Raw genomic sequence first — 13,928 nt, 5'->3', positions numbered from 1 at the left:
GGCACTCTAAATGGGGACTTGGCGGGGGGCTCCAGAATGAAAGCAAACTGGAACCCTCCACACCAAGCAAGTAGGCGCCAACATTACATCCCAGGGTGGTTATTTCCCTAAGTCAGTCTTTCACTGATTCATCCATTCATTCACCAGCTCTTAAGTACCTGTTATATTCCAAGCCCTGGACAGGAAGATCAAGAAGACAGGCTCCCTACAGTCCAGGCTCATAGTCTCGCGGGGGAGGCAAACATGCCAATCGACAATTAGAACCCAGTATGATGGGTGTGATGCCTGCGGTCTGTGCTACATATTATAGGCGAATAGAACCCAGCTTGAGGTGGGGGGGGGCGGTGGTAGGGAGAAAAGATGTAGGAACAAGGACCACTTCTTGGTAGAGGGGACACGGAGCAGTCCTGAAGGACGTAACCAGGGGCCAAGACATTCCAGAGCCAGTAGTTCGCACAAAGGCAGACGTGAGCTCCTGGGAGCGAGGCAATTCAGAGAACTATGGCTAAGAGTTGGGGACACAGTGGACAGTGTAGAGGGGTGGCGACCAGGAGTAAGACCCAGATGTTGGTGGAGGGCTGGTCTACTCTAAGACCTTAGGAGCCACGCTGAGGGGCTTTGGGCTTCATCCCATACTTGGAGGGTCATGTGCCCAGATGCCACAAGGCTCAGGCAGGAAATTGGGAGGAGAGTGACCAGAGACTAAGAGACATTAAGGATGCTGGAGACTGGCCAACTGGAAAGCCCATGCCCCTTCTAAAGAGGGCAACCACCACTCAGCTCAATCCAACCACTGTCCTGCGGGGATGTGGTTCCCAGAGTTGCCAGTTGTTGTTTTTTTTTTTTTCCAGTTTTGCAAGGGAAGCCAGAAATTTGAACTTTCGCGTGGAATTTCCTGATTTTTAAATGTTGGCAAATAATTCAAAATGTTTTAAGAATGCTCAACGGACCAAACAAAACACGTCTTCTTGGATGGATTTCAGCCCATGGATGGCCAGCTTTGCGCTTTGCTGCAGAGGCCCAGAAAACAGCAGGAAAGTGATGTGATCAGACATGTGCTCAAGAAAGGTCACGCGGGCCAGCACGGGGGAAGGAATGGAGCAGAGAACATCGAGGCAGGGAGACTGATAAGGAGGCTGCTGCAGGAACCCAAAGAGGGAAGGGGATGGATGGCCCTCAAAGGTAACAGCAGTAGGACTGGAGAAAAGTGGAAGAAGGACTCACCAGGATGTGGTGGAAGGCTGGATGCTGGGGAGGAAGGGTCAGGACGAATCTAGAAAGACTTCTAGCTTGGGCCTCCTTGGGCCTATGGTGCCATTTATTGTTATGGAGAAAAGAGGAAAAGGCAGATTGGGGCAGAAAGTAGGCAGACAATGAGGTCAATATCGGACATGCTGAAATTGAGGCGTCTGCAGAATATCCAAGTGGAGATGTCTCTCGGGCCGCTGAGGGCACCCTGGGAAATAGCGCGGTGGCAGAGCGTGTGGGCACTGGAGCCTGCAGACACAGGTATTCAAATCCTGGCTCTTGTCACTTATTGACGTCAAGGGCTTGAATTCAGTTTCACTCCTCTGTAAAATGGGGGTGCCACTGCCTACTTCTCAAAGTTGTTGGGTAGATGAGATGACATAATTTAATGTTTGTTTATTTTTGAGAGAGAGTGCACGTGCAAGTGGGGGAGGGGCAGAGAGAGAGGGAGAGGGAGGATCTGAGGTGGGCTGTGCACTGACAGCAGAGAGCCCTCTGTGGGGCTCGAACTCACCAACCATGAGATCGTGACCTGAGCCAAAGTCGGACACTTACCTGACTGAGCCACCCAGGTTCTGCAGAGATGACATATTTTTTTTAATGTTTTTATTTATTTTTGAGACAGAGAGAGACAGAGCATGAGCAGGGGAGGGGCAGAGAGAGAGGGAGACACAGAATCTGCAACGGGCTCCAGGCTCCGAGCTGTCAGCACAGAGCCCCATGCGGAGCTCGAACTCACGGACTATGAGATAATGACCTGAGCTGAAATCGGACGCTTAACTGAGCCACCCAGGCGCCCCAAGAGATGACATAATTTAAGTCATGTCATAGTGTGGTTTCTGGTATTTAACAAATGTTGACTATTTTAATTATTAAAATGAGTCACAAACTCAGTGAAGAGGGTGGGGCTGAACATCCAGATATATGTGTCATTGGCACACAAACACAAGCAGAGTCATAGGGGCACATGTAGACTGAGAAACGAAGGCCAGAGGCAGAACACCAAGGAACACCATGGGGGTGGGAGGTGGAGGGTGGAGAGGAGAAGGAATATGATGGGGTGACTGAAGCCAGGCAGGTCTTCTGGGGGAGAAGCTCAGGCTTGCTATGGGAACAAGAGCCAGGCTCACAGCACACTGGAGTCAGAAGGCCCTTCGAGCACATCAAACTCGTCCCTCCATTTTAGAGATGGAGACTACTGAGGCTGGGAGATGGGGGGGTGCCACCATCAAAGTCAGAGCAGGGCAGTGGGCTCTCAGACACCGCTGGGCTGCTCGCTGCTCAGTGGCCCTGCTGCCACTTGTCTAGTCCTACGCCACCCCGAGTTGTACCGTCTCTTTCCTGGTCTGTCTACCCGTCTACACCAGAGTGCCTCGGAGTGGGGGACCTTGTCGGATTCTGTGTTCCTAGCATCTGGCACAGCACTTGGTTTGTGAAAAGACACTGAGCTATGCACTTACACTTTGTGTGCTGAATGAATGGGAACTTGGCACCGTGTTGTCCCCTGGTTGCTGGGGACATTAAGGGTAAGAGGGGACCGGGAGGACCAGCAGGGGCTTAGGCTTGTGCTCAGGCCCCTCAAGCCCTGAGCCATTTTCCCCAGGTGTCCCTTCCCTCCAGCCTCTGCTTGGCTCTAAGTGGCAGCTGTGCGGTAGTGAGAGGTCACGTGGGCCAGGCACAGGAAAGGTACAGGAGGGGGCAGCCAGGAGGTCCTCAGCCTGGAGGCAGCTTAGCCACAGACCTGGGGAAAGCAGGGAGGCGGCAGCCCCTCTCCTCACTGCGTACCTCCCCTGCCCTGCAGTCCCCGCCCTATGCTACGGGGGAAAGGGACACACACTCAGACACTGCCAAGGGTACATGTTCTCACTGCCCCTTGCCCAAACCCCCACTTTAGTACCGTTCACTCTGTTGCCCCATCCACCCCACAGTGGACCATCAATGAGGAGCCGTTTCTGAATCCGCCCCCGTCCCCTCCAGCACCTGGTGCACATCAGGCACTCAAAAAATGATCAGCGTGTGAGAGAATGAATAGCACAGACCTTCCAGAGAATCCTCAAACCATACGAAACCCTTTGGCTTGGCAATACTACTTTGAGGACAACCATCGAATGCCTAAAGAACCCAACAGATGGCCCTTATTTGCAGAAAGATATTTACAGCTGCACCACCTACAATATGGAGGATCTGGAAACAAACCAAATGGAGAGATAAAACTCTGGCACCTCAATACCATGCAACCACCATTCAAATGACAACCGCCATTCAAATGACATCCAAACCATGAGCCTGTGTGGAAAAGTCCCTGGCTGGTAATGGCAAGTGTAAAAGGCAGAACACCAAACAGTATGCCAATGATGGAAAATAGAGCTTAATGGCTTAAAACAAAGGGCTTGGGGTTGGACAGCCTTTTGGGTTTGAACCCTGCCTCTACTATTGCCTACTGGTGGTGGGAGCGACCTTGGGCAAATAGTGCTGCCCCTCTAAGAGCCCTTCCTGTATGAAGACTGGAGGTAACATCCACCTCTTGGGGCTGCTGAGTGGAATAGGAGATATAGAAAAGTAAACAGAGCAGCTAGCTGGCACACAGCAGGCGGCTGCTATTTTTAGCATGGCAAAACCACAGCCATCCAAAATCTCCTAAAAAGCCTGGAAGAAGACAAGGGAATCTTGCAAAGACGTGATCTTCCCTGTGATGGGGGAGCTTGCTTTTTTTTTTCTTTTAAGTAGGCTTCACGCCCAGCGCGGAGTCCAACGTGGGGCTTGAACTCACCACCCTGAGATCAAAACCTGAGCTGAGATGAAGAATCGGATGCTTAACCAAATGAGCCACCCAGGCGCCCTGAGGTGGGGGCTTTGACTGTGGTTTCCACTGCCTTTTTACTGTTGTTGGTTCTTTTCATTGCAAAGATAATCAAAGATTCGATTTCTCTGAAAACTTAAAAAAAAAAAAAAAGCAAGCACCCGGAGAATAAATGATCCACTCTGCATAGATATATGCAAATTGTATGCAAACGCACATTTCCTTTTTTCCATATACCTGAATGTGGCCCTTGGGATAATCCAAGTGAAAAACCAGGTTTTTTCCAAAGGCAAATAGAAACTTGAGCACTTTCAGAAAAATTAAACACATAAAACTTTTTTTTCCTACTTGAAGAAAGACATGTGACATTTTCTGCTAGCATCTTGATTCCCAGGAGGATAGAAGCGTTTCATCTCTAAAGGTAGGGGGAACCAAGATAATAGCTTTTTCTGAAATCGATTTCTACCAGAAGGAAGCGTCACGCATGCTGGGAAAGAAGTCAACTGCACCACCAGCAGCAGCAAAGACAGATCCCCAGAGGCCTCCCGGGGGCCCTGTCTCCCATCCTATAAGCCCACCCAGGAAGGGCTTCCACCAAGGGGATGAGGCTGGGCACCAGACTCCATGCTCGGCAGTGGGGATAACGAGAACTGCTCTCGAGAACTGCCCGGCAGCGTAAGAGTGAACAACAGGGTGGTGTGATAACTGAAAGCACAGTGGGTGATGGGACACAGAGGAAGGGTGGCTGGAGGTGACGGCTGAGGTGGGTTTTGAAGAAGCGTTGAGGAGGAGCTGGGATCGGAGCCTGCAAGAGGGAAAGGGTATTCGGGGCGCTGGGACAGCCTGAAAGAAGTGTGGAGGTGTGACACGGCACGCTGGTCGCATGTAGTCTCCAGCAGGTCTGTGTCAGTGCAGCATAAAGTGGGAGGGGACATGTGTCAAGACATGGAGCCAGAGAGACAGGCAAGTGGGGTCAGGTCATGGAGAACCTCATTGGCCACACGGCCAGGAACTGGGCCTTTATCCGACGCGCAATGAGATGCCATTGAGAGGTTTAAACAGGGACACGCATGGTCAGATTGACACGTCAGCAAATCAACGTGCTCTGGCCGTGTGGACGGTGGGCTGGAGAGGGGCGAGACTGAAGACAGGTTTGGACGCCGCTGCACAGATACGGATGAGCTGGCTACCGGCTGGACAGGAGGGAGGCGGGGAGGGTGGCTCCCAAGTCTGTGACTTCAGTAACTGAATTGATTTAGGGGAGAGAGGAGTTCAGTTTGGAGCACACTGATACCGAATGCCTACGGGGTATCCGCATGCAGAGCTCAGGAGAGAAAGGACCTGGAAACAGAGCTTGGGATGGAGAGATCAGCGAGGAAGAAGCCCACAGAATGAGATTCAAGCACCAAGGACAGAGCCTGGGACCCAGCAATAGTTGCCAGAACAAAAAGGATCCCCAAGAAGACGGGACTGAAGAGGAGATTAGCCCACGAGCTACCTGTGACAATTTACATGTGAAGGAATTAAAATGAAATAAAATTAGAAATTTGATTCCTCAGTCGCACCAGCCACATTTCAAAGTGCTCAGTAACTACATGTGGCTAGTGGCTACCATATTGGGCAGTGCAGAGGCAGGACATTCCCACCATCACAGAAAATTCCACTGGGGGAAGGGTGCAGCTGGATGGCTCAGTCAGTTAAGTGTCCAACTTTGGCTCACATCATGATCTCATGGTTCCTGAGTTCAAGCCCCGCATTGGGTTCTCTGCTGGCAGCACAGAACCCACTTCAGATCCTCTGTCCCCCTCTCTGCTTCTGCCCCTCCCCCGCTCATGGGGGATCTCTCTCTCTCTCTCTCTCTCTCAAAAATAAATAAACATTTTTTAAAAATTCACTGGGAACACGCTTCTCTATAGAGAGAAAGACAAATACTGCCACTGGGTTTGGCCACGTGCTGCTCACTGGTAATCTTGGCTGCAGCAATTTCAGGAAAATAGTGATGCAGGAGTTAGGTGGTAAAAGATGAAGGAAAGTTTTTCAGGTGTACAAGGCAAGGAAGGGAATTCCAGGCAAAGGGAACAGAACATGCAAAATCACAGAGAAATCACTAGCCACATTCCCAATATTTCAATCACTTCTCTGAATGTCCCCTTCATCCTTTTGCTCTTACCCAACCTACCTCTCCCCACAAGGAGCCTGCTACACCTCTAGCCTTCAAAAGTAGTCACTGGTTTTTCTCCTTGAGCCCATGTACGTAGTAGAGTAGGTAACCTCTTTCTGTTGCATTGCTGTTTCCAGACCACCAAGCCTCCTTCCTCTCTAAAGCCCTACAACCACTACCCCGTACCTCCCACTAGTCTTCCCTTTTAGGGCTGTCTACACACATATGGGTCATGGCCCTCAACATCCCTTGAGGATGTTATACCACTCCCCTGAAAACCATTCCTGTCCTATTTCTTGATAATTTCAACGAATGCCTGGATGAACCTTCCAGCATCCCAGCCCCTCCATTCCTTGGCCCCCTCTCCTCAGGGACCCTGTCCTCTACGGTGCCTCAGCCATTCACTCACATGGCCGTTCTGAAGCCTCAGAACTTTGAATATCTGCAACGCCCCCAGAAGTCAAATATTCCCTCTTCAACGACCGCTTCTGTCTTACACTCGCTCACCCTCACCCCGACACTTCTTTGATCCTGCCGGAATCTGTGATCCATAGGTCCTACCACCTTTTTTTTTTTCCTGTTCCTCACAGCTCCTGCTCCCCTCCTTGGATTCCATGGCCCATCATTCTAATTATCCCTGGCAGACACCTTTGACTCCATGGCGCCTCTCACGATCATACTCATCTTGGACACACACACACACACACACACACACACACGACCCAGCCCTGGTTAAATTCCAATCTCCTCCTCATTCCTTGCTTGCACCCACACAGTTGAATGTGCCTGGAGAAAAACAAGAGTGCTGACTGTTCTCACTTGAAATTCGTGATCACAGACCTCAAGTGCATCTTTCGTGTTGCCAGGCAATCGCACTATACTTCCCCAGTCCATTCACCCTCTCAGACAACAATATTTTCTCCTCTCTTCTCTACCCTTCAGTATAGCTACCTCATCCTCACTTTCAGATGATGACCTTGCCTCCTACTTCACGGAGATAAAACGAATCAGGCAAAAGCTTTCAGAGCTCTCATGATTGCATCTAACCACCTGTCTGCATCGGTGTTCAGTGTGCTTGGCCATCACCCCTGTTACCATGGATGAACTGCCCAGGACCCTCGCCAAAGCCAGCCTTCCCATTTGTATCCAGATCGTGTCCCCTCTCACCTGCTCGGTAGGACTCCAGCAACTACTTGCTCTTTTTCTTTTTCTTTTATTTATTTTGAGAGAGAGGGAGAGCTTGAGCTGGGGAGGGACAGAGAGAGAGGGAAAAGAGAATCCTGAGCAGACTCCACACTAACAGCGCAGAGTCCCCAACACAAGGCTCAATCCCATGAACCGAGATCATGACCTGAGCCGAAATCAAGAGTGGGACACTTAACCGACTGAGCCACCCGGGCGGCCCCGCTTCCGTTTTTCCTTAACATCAACCATTTCTTCTTCTCTGTTGGATTATTCCCATCAGTTCATAAACAAAATATACTATAATAGCTCCCACTCTAACACAAATAAACACCTGACGTTGCTGCCCCCTCAATCCTCTGCCCCTCTTTAGAGCAAAACTCCTTGAAAAAATTCTTTAGACTTCCATTATCCAACAGGGTAGCTATTGGACCAGTCACTACTGTGACTCCTGTGTGGCTCCTGAGCCCACGAGATGTGGCTAGTTTGAAGTGAGACGAGCTGTTAAGGTAAAATACATACTGGATTTCAAAGGATGTAAAATATCCTGGTAATAATTTTGTACTGGTTACACTGGAATGATAATATTTTGGTTACTGGGTTAAATAAGATGTATGATTAAAATTAACTGCACCTGTTTCTTTGACCTCTTCTGAGTGTGGCTACTAGAACATTAGAAATTATATATGTGGCTCACCTAATTTTATCGACAGTACTTGTCCATACTCCCTGTCCACAATTCCTCTTCCCATTCTCTCTTAATCTGCCCTAATCCGGCTTCCACTTCTACCTCCCCCAACACCCTCTCCACCGAAACAGCTCCCCACAGGGTCACAAATAACCTTTTTTAAAAAGTAGGCTTCATACCCAGTGCAGAGCCCAACGTGGGGCTTGAAGTCAAGACCCAGAATCACTACTTGAGCTGAGATCAAGAGTCAGATGCCTCACTGACTGAGCCACCCCCGCAACCCACAAAAAACTTTTTCATTCCTGCACCCAATGGTCAATTCTCAGGCTTCATTTTACATACCTGCAAACTTCTGTTCTTGAAAAATTCTCTACCTGGCTTCTGGGACACTGCTCTGTCTCCATTCCCCTCCTGCTTCACAACCTGCTCCTTATCACTGTCCTCTAGTGTTTCTTCTTCCCCGCTCCCTGACCTCTAAACAATGGAGGGTCAAGGCTGCAGAACTCGGAGATTTTCTTTTCTCTCCATACTTTCATTCCCTCGGTGATTTCAACCAATCTCATGGCTTTAATACCACCTATGTGCTGATGACTCCAGCACTTACAGCTCAGCCTGGACCTCGGCCTTGAACTCCAGGCTCATATATCACACAGCCTACTCACTATCTGCACTTGGATACCTAAATGGGCATCTCACTTCCTTAAACTTCTGATCTTGGCTCCTACGGGAGATCATTACAGTAATGGCTCCGGGTGAATCATGACCTCCTGGTATCCACACGCTTATGTCATACCCTCCCACACTGATTTGGCCATTTGGCCCACCTGGCTCAGCCACGTAACTTGCTTTGACTAATGGTATATCGTCATACAGGATGCAATCAGAGGCTTGATTAACACCTGTGCACTGGAGCCTGCCCTCTTGGAACGCCGCCTGGAGACCCCCATGCCAGGAAAGGCCCTGCAGGTAGAGAGGCCCAAGCCATCCCAACTGTTCCAGGTGAGCCCAGGCAGGACGAATAGAAAAATTATCTTAGTAGCTTGGGGCTGCCATAATAAAATACCATAGGCTGGGTGGCTTGCAATAATAGAAATTTATTTTTTTCACAGTTCTGAAAGCCATAAAGTCTAGGACCAAGGCACTGGCCGATTGGTGTCTGGTGAGAACCCACTTCCTGGTTCAGAGACAGCCATCTTTTTGCTGTATCCTCACAAGGTAAGAGGGGCTAGGGAGCTCTCTGGCCTCTTATAAAAGTACCAATCCTGTTCATCGAAAAGCTCCACTCTCGTGACCTAATTGAACCCTAATTACCTCCCAAACTCTCCATCTCCAAATACAATCGCATCAGGAGTTAGGGTTTCAACATATGAACTTGTGGGGGTGGGGAGGGCACAAACATTCAGTCCATAACAAAGAATGACCCAGTGCACCCACACTGTTGTGAAAAATAATGGGGCCATTGGGGGGTTTTTTGGTACCTCTTAATCCCCTTCACCAATTTTGCCCCCCCCCCCCCCCCCACCAAGCTCCCTCCTCTCTGGCAACCACCAGTTTGCTCTGTGTATTTATGAGTCTGTTTCTGTTTTTGTTTGTACATCTGTTTTGTTTTCTAGATTCTACATATAAACGAAAATCATAGGGCATTTGTCTTTTTTTTGACTTATTTCAGTTAGCAAAATACCCTCTAGGTCCATCCATGTTATCACAGATGGCAAGGTCCCCCTCCCTTTTTATGGCCAATATTCCAATATGGGGTGTGTGTGTGTGTATCACATCTTCTTTATCCATTCATCTACTGATGGACACTTGGGTTGCTTCCATATCTTGGCTATTGTAAACAATGCAGCGATAAACACAGGAGTACATATATCTTTTCCAGTTAGTGTTTTCATTTTCCTCAGACAGATACCCAGTAGCAGAATTACTGGATTGTACAGTATTTCTATTTTTTAACTCTTTGAGGAACCTCCACACTGTTTTCCACAGTGGCTGCACCAGGTTAGGTGCCCACCAACAGTGCCTGAGGTTTCCCTTTTGTCCACATCCTCACCAACACTTGCTGTTTCTGGTCTTTTTGATACTAGCCTTTCTGACCAGTGCGAGGTGGTAAGTCACGGTGGTTTTGATTTGCATTTCCCTGATGATTGGTGATGTTGAGCACCTATCGGCCATCTGTATGTCTTCTTTGGAAAAAATGTCTATTCAGGTCTTCTGCCGATTGTTTAATTGGATTATTTGGGTTTGGGGTGTTTAGTTGTGTAAGTTCTTTATATATTTTGGATACGAACCCCTTGGCAGATCTATCATTTGCAAATATCTTCTCCCATTCAGTAGGTTGCCTTTTCGTTTTGTTGACGGTTTCCTTCAGTGTGCAGGAGATTTATCGTTTGGTGTACTCCAATAATAAGCCACTGTTTTCAGTCACTACATTTTAGGATGTTTGCTACACAAAAATAGATAACTGGAAGAGCACTTCCACTCCCCAAAACCCCCCAAAAAGAAATAAACAAGCCCAAATCCTTCCTCCTAGTCTTCTTGATCTAGGTTCATGGTCATCCATCTAAGTTACTAAAGTTAAAAACCTTCGAGAGTCATCCTTGACCCCTCTTGCGCTCACACCTTGTATCTGGTCCATCAGCAAATCCTGTTGGCTGAACCTTCAGCATGTATCCAGAATCCAGTGACTCTTCTCTGGCTCCAGTCAGTACCCTAGCCACTATCGTTGCCTACCTGAGTTACTACAAACAACACTTACACGTCTCCTTGCTTCTACCCTTGTCCCCCGTGGTCTAATTTCAGTAGAACAACTGGGTGACCCCTTTAAAAATTCATTCAGATCATGTGAGTCCACTGCTAAAAACCCTCCAATGGCCTCCCACCTCCCTAAGAATAAAATGCCAAGTCCTTACTGTGGTCTGTGAGGCCTTATATATGATCTGCCCCCTCATCTATAATAGCACCTCTCTCACCTCATCTCCTACAACTTACCCCTTCCTTCACATGGCTCTAGACACACTGACCTACTTTCTGTTGCTGGAATATTCTAGAAACACTCCTGTGTCTCGGTCCCGTATGCTTATTTGCTCTTCTTGGCATATCCCTCCACCAGGTACTCAATAGCTCACTCCCTTGCTTACGAGCCTTCACTCAAATGTCACATTCTCAGTGAGGCCTTCCCTTTAAATGAGGCTACCTCAGGATGCCTGCATGGCTCAGTCAGTCAGTTAAGCGTCAGACTCTTGATTTTGGTTCAGGTCATGATCTCATGGTTCATGAGTAAGAACTCCAGCCCCTTCCCCCTTCTCTCTCAAAACAAACTTAACAATAAAAATAAAAATAAAAATAAAAATAAATAAAAATAAAAAGAGGCTACCTCATGTAAACATGCAACCTCTCCAACCATCCAGCATCCCTATACCCTTGACTCTGCTTTACCTCTCCCCTTATGGAGCGTAACATTATCTAACACACTATATATTTCATTTATTTATTTACTGTCTCCTTCCATAAGAATGTAAGCTAGTGAAAGCAAGCATATGTATCTGTTTTGCTCACGACTTTATCCCCGGCAAGTGCTTGGCACAAAGTAGGGGTTCCATAAAGATTTGCAGGAAGAGTGAAGTAAACAGCCCAGTATGTTTGAAGACTGTATACAGTTTGGAATCACTGGACTACCATGAAGGGGAGAGGGATAAACAAGGGACAAGAGCCACCTTATGAAGAATTCTGTTGGCTACATCAGATATTTGGGACTTTACAAATCACCTTGAGATCTTGTTAAAAGGCAGGTTCCAGTGCAGCAGGTCTGGGGTGGGGACTGAGAGCCTGCATTTCTAACTGGCCCCCAGATGCTGCTGGGCCTCAGATCACACTCTGAAGCGAGGGACAGAGCTTACAGTCTGGCTGTGGACTGAAATAAATCAAGGCTAAGGGCACCTGATTGAGTGTCCGACTCTTGATTTTGGCTCAGGTCATGATCTCATAGTTTGTGAGATCGAGCCCCACGTCAGGCTCTGCATTGACAGTACGGAGCCTGCTTGGGAATCTCTCTCCCCATCTCTCTACCCCTCCCGTGCACACGTGTGCGCACTCTCTCAAAATGAATACACTTAAAAAAAAAAAGAAATAGAGTGGGGCTAGAGGCAGGAACACCACTGTTGAGGCTGTTGCAATAGAATAAGTCAGGGATGATCTGATCCAAACTCAAGTTGGAGTGATGGGAATGAATTCGAGAAATGATCAGGAGGTCAAACTGACAGGATTTGGTCACTGACTGGATACGGAAGAGAAGGGGAATGAAGGGCCAATGATTATCCGTAGATTTCTGGTGTGGGTAATGAGTGGATGGTGGTACCACTCAATGGGATAGGGAACATCAGAGAAGGTGCAGGTTTGGGGACAGGGAAGAGGATGACTACTTCAGTTCCCAACAGCATTGCCAACGCACCTTTGGGCCCTCTCTAAATGAGACGTCTTGATTTCCAGCTTCTGCAAGCCTTCACTGCCCAGGAGATACAGCCCTGGGGGGCATGATCCCACGATGGCCATGGATATGGGATTCCTATTCTCAGCCACTGAGCACAGGCCCAAGTCCGGTTTCCCTTCCATCCAGGCATTCGACCAAATGAACTGGACCCTATAGTCTGTTTAACGTACAAGAAAACAGAGACTGCCCTAAGTTAGGTGTCCATGTGGAAGGCCCATCTTGTCAACTTCCTATCCTGAGGGGCTACGGAGCCCACTCAGGCCAGGCTTCACCTTCAAAGTGCCTAGCGGGGGCTGACTGGGCCACTCTGGCTGAGGCAACTTAAAGACCCACCTTCATCTACGAGCCTCACAGCCAGCCCCCTGCCAACAGCGTGCAGAGTGAGGACCCTGAGCTGGCAAAGAATCCAGCAGGTGGACCTGTCCTAGCAGATTAAGCACTGGAGTCTAGAGACCCAGGTCCCAGCTTCCACGCTTAGTATGTTGCTACAGGACCACACATATGGATCAAAACCCCTCTAAGCAGCACTGTCCCGCTTACAGGGCAATTGCGGGCCCTCTGGACCTTGCCGGAGCTTTGCAGGAATAGAAAAGCTAAAGGAGCATGGAGCTAGTCTACGGAAAAGCACTACTGAAACGTAACACACCACTGCGCCTCGCGCAAGTCACGTAGTTAGCGTCAGCCGGGTCTCTGGTGAGCTTTCAGCAAGGTGGTGGGTGGGGGCGGGGGGAGCAACTCTTGGATCATTTGAGGCAGTGAGACCTAACCTTCAGCCTGAATCAGAACCCCTCAGGGGAGGGGCACCTGGGTGACTCGGTGGGTTAAGCATCCACCTTCGGCTCAGGTCATGATCTCACGGTTCATGGGTTTGAACCCCGCATCGGGCTCTGTGCTGACAACTGGGAGCCTGGAGCCTGCTTGGGATTTTTTGTGTCTGTCTCTCTGTGTCTGTCTCTCCCTCCCTCCCTCCCTCTCTCTCCCTCAGAAACAAAAATAATAAAAACATTTTTAAAAATTAAAAAAAAAAAAAAAAGATCCTCTCAGGAGAGTGGCGCTCAGACTTCAGCTGGCATCACAACTCCCCCAGACACACACTGGAGGGCTTGTTACAAGGGAGGTTTCTGGGCTGCACCCCAGACTTTCTGATTCAGTAGGTGTGGGATAGGACCTACAGTCAGGAACCTGAGAATCTGTACTTCCACCAAGTTCCCCAGTTAGGCTGCTGCTGCCACTGGTCCAGGAACCACACTTTGAGAACCCGTGTAGAAAATGCAGGTTCCTGGGCCCTGCCCCAGAGACTTGAATCCAGGAGAGGGGCCACAACCGGCCAGACATGAGAAGCAGGGCTTCCTGGGAGCTGCTT

At 48.9% G+C, this 13,928-nt stretch overlaps 1 protein-coding gene across 8 annotated transcripts in view; it reads right to left on the bottom strand.

Annotated features, from left to right (window-relative positions):
* TMEM164 (transmembrane protein 164) overlaps positions 1-13,928 on the bottom strand; it is a 177,148-nt gene that overhangs the window by 11,299 nt on the left and 151,921 nt on the right. The gene's annotated exons all lie outside the window — the stretch shown is intronic.

Source organism: Lynx canadensis, chromosome X (assembly GCF_007474595.2).
Source record: "Lynx canadensis isolate LIC74 chromosome X, mLynCan4.pri.v2, whole genome shotgun sequence".
Lineage (NCBI taxonomy): Eukaryota > Metazoa > Chordata > Mammalia > Carnivora > Felidae > Lynx > Lynx canadensis.
The sequence above is the reverse complement of the archived record's forward strand: the minus strand, read 5'-3'. Positions and strand labels throughout refer to the sequence as shown.